A 6,000-nucleotide genomic window follows, 5' to 3' on the forward strand; every position below is an offset into this window, starting at 1 on the left:
CCGAGTTTCCCTCCGAGCAGCCGCACGACCGGAGCCCCCCGGCTTGGGCAGCTCCCCGGGAGCATCCGTCGCCGCGGCCCGGCCGGTGCCCGGAGCCGGTGCCCGGGGCCGGTGCTCGGAGCTTCCCGGTCGGACCGCGGGGTCCCTGCGGGCAAGGGTGGGCGAGGACAGGGCCACCCCGGGGAAGCAGGGTGTCCCCCCCCGCGGGAGATTCACGACCCGGACCCCCAGGATATGCCGGGTCCCTCCCGGGGGTGCGGGCCCGGCTGCAGGGAGCGGGTGCGGGAGGAAGGGGAGGAAGAGGAGGGCAAAGTGGGGGCGCGGTGGAACCCCCCGGGGGGGCCCTTTCGGCTGGGCCCGTCCCTTCCCCGACCACTCTCATGACTCAGCAGTTCCGTGCCAGTAATTTACAGTAATTATAAAGTGGGAGCGGGCTCTGGGGTGGGTCTGGGGGCGAATTTGGGGCTGGGAAGGCAGCAGGTCCCCGGGCCGCTGGCGGGGATGGATCCTGGGGGTGCACCCTGCCCTGCGGTGGCCCCTGGGCCATGGGGGGCTGCGTGGGGCTGAGCCCACTGGAGGGTGCGGGTCCCCTTTTGGGGTGTAGACGTCGAGTCGGGGCGCTCGGGTGGGCATCGGGGAGCGCCGGGGTTGCGTGTTGCATCCCGAGGCACCGGGGCAGATTCCTGCTCTCCCCCTGAAACCCTTGGGGTTTCCTCATTATTGGCGGTGAGGGGATGTGGCTCGTGGCCACCCGGGGGGCTCCGACGTCGGAGCAAAACACCCCTGGGCGCGCGGCGTGGCCGAGGCCTGTTTTGTAAAGACCTGGGTTGGTTTTTCTCTTTGGTTATCTAGCTGTATGAGTGTATGTGATATCATAAAGCTAGAGAACCGAATGTAAAAACCCACTCGCTATTCTCCGGGAGAAGAGCCCTGCCCTCCCGGCAGGAGAGGGGCTCGGTGGCCACCGGCCTCCCCGAGGCACTGGCCCCGGCGCCTTTGCAAGGGGGAGAGCGGCTGGAAGCCAAACGCGGCTGTGGAGTGGAAATTTCAGTGGGGTTTTGTCTTTAATCATTTTTATTGAGGCCCAGAGCTAGCAACAGTGCCGGGGTGATTATTTTGATTCCAACCTGGGGTTCCTCAGGCTACCTACAAACCCAGCGCCTTTATTTTATTTTTTTTTTAATTTTTTTTTCCACCGTGGTTTTAATTTCCACGTCGACAATTAAGCTCACTTGCGCCGGGTGTGTCGAAGATAAATGAAACGGGGCCAGCTCAGAAATAACCCCCAGAGAAACCCTGTTTATAACGAAGTAGAAGGAAAGTTGCCTAAATATATTACCTCATGCAAATTGTAATTTAGCGCAAACCCGTTTCCGAGGCCGATTTATCTACTGGGGAAGAGAAATAAATCATCGTCGCTCGTCGGTTATTCTGCATCTGCAGAGAGATTGCAGCTTTGTTCTTCGGAGAGGGGGATTTGGGAGCATCGTTCTGAGGGTGCTCCGGTCTCAGCCTCCCCCCCAGGTTCCTCCTGGACCCCCCCACCCCGTGCTCCTGCTTTGCTGCCCGTGGGTTGGGGTGTTGTGTGCAGCCAGCTGCCTCCTTCCCTCCTGCTTCCTCCGGCTCCTCTCGGTCCCCGCGGCGCAGGGGGGAGACTCACCAGGGTGAGGGATGGGGGGGCTGAGCCCCGGTTGCCCTGGGGCTGCGGGGGCCGTGAGGAGGAAGAGGAGGAAGAGCGCTGGATGTGGTTCCCGTGGCTGATGCTGGAAGAGGGGGAAGGCTGGAAGTGGTGACCCCAAAGGCTGAGTGGTCCCCAGTCACTCCTGGGAAGCCCAGGGACGGTGTTTTCAGGCGCGTGCTTTGGGGTGCAGCTTGGAGCGGGCAGCGAGAGGGGCCCCTCCTTGGCCGCAGAGTCTGGCCCTGCGCTCTCGGGCGTTGGGCAGCGGCAAGGCTTCGTGGATGGCCCCAGCACCCAGGTGCTTAAACCACTGCAGGATCAGGCCCTGACCGTGCCGGACCATCGCCGCTCTCCCACAGGCAGCGGGGACGGCACGAGGGGCACAGGAACCCACGTGGGGCCGTGGCACCGGCCCGTGGCCATTCCCCGTCGCACTGCTCAGGTTTTTGGGGCATCAATTCCTTGGCCGGGTTGGTGCTGAGGAATGAGAAGGGAAAGAGAATCAGCTCGAAATATTAAAAGCTCAACGCCCTGATCCCTCGCTCCATCAGCCTCACCCTGCCCTGTGCATCCTGGCTCCTACGTGGGGTTGTGCCTCCTCTTTCACCTGATGTTACTGGAGTCTGCAGCAGAGGAGGAATTGGGGGTGTGAGAGGCAGGGGTGCACCTTCCCCCCTCTCGACAGGTCTTGCTTTGTTCAGGCAGTGAGAGGGGCGCATTCCTTGTCCTGGATCTGTGATCCCTGGCACTGATCCTGCACCCCCAGCTTGCACGGACACCCTGGGCTTGCCCACTCTGGGCCGTTTTCAGGGCAGGGAGTACATGGACCGTATATATAGTGTGGGATAAAGCGGCGATGGCCCCCGTGCACCCCAAAATATGTTGTTGGATAAAGAGGAGATGATTCCTTGTACACCCCGTGCCCTGCAGAGCCCCTCTGCCTGCAGCCTGGGGACAGGGACGCAGCGTGGGTGCTTCAGCGGCAGCGGTGCTGAGCGGGGTGAGAGCCTTCGCTGCAGCACAGCGCGGGGCTGCTGCGGCACCCGGAGCCACCGGCTTGTCTCCTTGGTGGAGACACACGTCCCTGGGGGAAGATGTGCCCCGTCCGATGGCCGATGCCACCCTGCGCTCCGCTTGTGGGGCCGGGGGGATGTGGCACAGTGCCGGGAGGAAGGAAAATCTCGCCGGCTCCTGGCTTGTTTGCCCTGAGCTCCGAGGGACGGCAGGTTTGTCGGAGCGGGGTTTCCGCGCCAGACCCGCTTACATCCCTTCGACCGTCTCAGGCTTTCCAAAATGTGGATCAGCCATGAATCCTGTAGCTGGGGGGGCAGGTTTGGGCAGGATTTGGGCAGAGGCTGCCTGCACCGACCTGCCCGCGTTTCCGTAGCGTTGGCGGAGGAAGCGGCTGGCTGGCGGGAGAAGCGTTTCAGCAGCAGCGAGGCCGCGTGGGGACAGGCGGGAGGATGCAAAGCGGCGGCGGGGGGGGCTGCCCGGTGCACAGCGCAGGGAGCTGGTGCTGGGCACCAATCCTGCCCACGCCGCTCGCAGTCCCAGGGTGAAGTGTACCCCAAAACACAACACCACGCACCCCGACATCCCGGCCGGGAGCAGAGGGGGAACCAGCGCAGGCTCTGCCACGCTCGGGAAACCTTCTCCTCCCTCCTGACTACTTGTAAACCATTCAGCAAGAATTTCTTAAAATAGGTTCCACTTTAAGGACTTATCTGCTGAATACCATTAATTTTCTGGGGTTCGTTAAAAGCAAACTTGGTATCATAGCAACTGAATCTATTCCAGGGAAGCAGCCAATTGCACCGCGCGGTGTGTGCAACCGAAGGCGAGAGAAAGGAGCCTTTCAGGTTTATTCTCGGGCTTGTGCCTTTGCAAGTGAAGTTTTAATTTTCAATGTTTTATTCCTTGCAGAATATTTTATAATTTCTCCTGGCGAATCAGCAGGGAGAGGAAAATCACCGCGCCGGCAAATATTTGCAAAATCGCCCTCGTTTCGTGTTGTCCACCTGCGGACATGGGTGGTGGGATGCGGCGGGTGCTGGGGCTGGATCCGGCGCTGGCAATTCGGCCTCGTGCTTGGGACAGTGGGCTCGTCCCTCCGGGGTTCATGTCACCAGCCCCAGTGTCACCCCTGGGGAGCAATGCCAAGCGCGGGCATCCCTGGCTGCCCCGGCTGGATCTGGGACCGCCCAGCGGGATTGGGGACTGCTGGTAAAGAGGACGCTAATCCCCGTCTCATTTCCCCGGCCTCGCTAAAGAAATAGTCATTATTTTCCTTTTAATCCCATCTCTCTCCTCTTTTCCATTAGGCCCTAAACTGCAATCTTGTTCCCGAGGGATGTTACGCTGAGGATAATCCCAGGGGCTGTCAGGGCGCTCGGCCCGGCTGCTTTGGGGCAGGGGGGTGGTTTGAAGCCCTGGGCTGCTGCTGGTGGGCCGGGTCTGAGCCCGGCCGGCCCCAGGGGTCTCCAGTCCTGGTCCCCAGCACCAGGAGAGGGGCTGGGCTGAGCGTCCCCGTTCTGGCACAGTACAGTGAGTCGGGAGCAGTGGGGTGCTCCCCAAAACCCTGGCCTGGCTGTGGAGATGGGGGTAGAGAGCTCGTGGCTGGCTTTGGCTGTTGGGATGCCAAGACGGTGCTGCTGCCCCATGTCGGCTCGGGTGGGCAGGATCTGGCCCCGGGCTTGGCCCTGGGACAGAAGGAGCCCTTTGTGCTGTGGGTGGTGGAAGGGATGGAGGGAGCTGGGGGGATGCCGGGGTTTGGGGTGTGAGAGGAGCCAGGAGGCAGCTCCACCTCCGTCCCACAGCCGCCAAGCTCAGCCGAGAGCACCAAATGGCGGGGCCGGCACCTCGCCTGCCCTAGCCCTAAAAATAACGCTGCCCAGGATTGCCCCCCGCCGCCAGCAGCGCCGTGTTCAGGTTTTAATCAAGGATGGGTGGCAGGAGCCGTGTTCGCAGCCATCCCGGCCGCCAGCATCGCACACGTGTGCCTGGAGGTCGCAGCTCCCAGCCTCGGCCGTTAAACCCGAATCTCCCTGTCCCTGGGTGAGGGGGTCCCCATGTCGTCCCCCCACCCCCAGCACTGCTCCCTCCTCCCACCACAAGCTGATGATTTTCCAACTTGATAGCAGGGAGGGAAAAAAAAAAGTCATTTATGATAAAAAGTATCACTTAAATAGACAGAAGGGGTAAAAGCCCCAGACAAAAACATATCCCTGAGCAGGAGAAAATGAAAAACACTGATGTGTTTAACTTTAGGCCATTTAAAAATAACTATTGAACAGGCAACAGTAAATAACAATTCCTTCCCATCAGGTATGTGTCACTGCGGCGACGAAGCTCCCGTTTATTTACCCAAAGCTGGCGGAGGATGGCCCAGCCGGCTCTTTAGCTGCTAATTTTTATAGATGTCAGGCTGAAGTCTCCGACCTGGATAAATCAGGTGCCGGCGGTGGAGGGAGCGGTGCGGGAGCGCTCGGCCCTCCTTCAGTGATGGAGGTCAGGGGGGCACGTGGGACCACCCCCCACCCACGGGACCCAGCGTGGAGGGGGAGATGAGACCCCCCGTGCGGGGCTGGGTGCCAGGACAATGGGGGTCTGTTCCCAGCCCACCAGCCCCACGCGATGCGATGGAGCCCTGCTTTCTCTCTCTCTCTTTTTTTTTTTTTTTTATGGAGAAATTATTATTTATAGTTTAATATCTTCATGTTTCTATGGAAACTCCATGGCTGTGCTGGGTGGAGAAGTCAAAACCAGCCGGGGAAATGGCAATATTTGAAAGTGAGAGGAGCGGGGCGGGTGCTCGCCTGCGCTGGGGTGCGGGGGCCAGGGTAGGAGGCCGGCGGGGGATGCAGGGACCCGCTGCCTGTCGGTGATGCTCCGGGTGCCGAGGACGTGGCCTCGGTGGCGGCGCTTTGTCACTCCCGCCAAAGCCAAACCCTTTGCTGGGGCTCCTCGGCGAGCTGGTTTTTTTGGATGCTCCAACCGAGCAGCGTTTGCTGAAGCTTTTCCCCTTTCCCCACGCCAGGAATCCTCCCGGCGCAGGGAAAGCCCCTCAGGGATTGCCGGAGCTTTGGCGAGCGAGGGTTGGCCGAGCTGTCAGCACGCGTGGGCATCGCCCACCCGGGGAAACGCTACAGCCCCGAATGTAGGTCACGCACGTATGTGCAGCATCACGTACATATGTTGACTTCAAAGAGCTGGGGCTCATCCTCGCCGATAACAAACCCGCGTGCGGCTGTTCAAGAGATTTGCATTTATAAACGGGTAACGCGGGGCACATGCGTTACGTACCGGGGGGAGCTGGGGGGACC

Source organism: Strix aluco, chromosome 29 (genome assembly GCF_031877795.1).
Source record: "Strix aluco isolate bStrAlu1 chromosome 29, bStrAlu1.hap1, whole genome shotgun sequence".
In the NCBI taxonomy this organism is placed as follows: domain Eukaryota; kingdom Metazoa; phylum Chordata; class Aves; order Strigiformes; family Strigidae; genus Strix; species Strix aluco.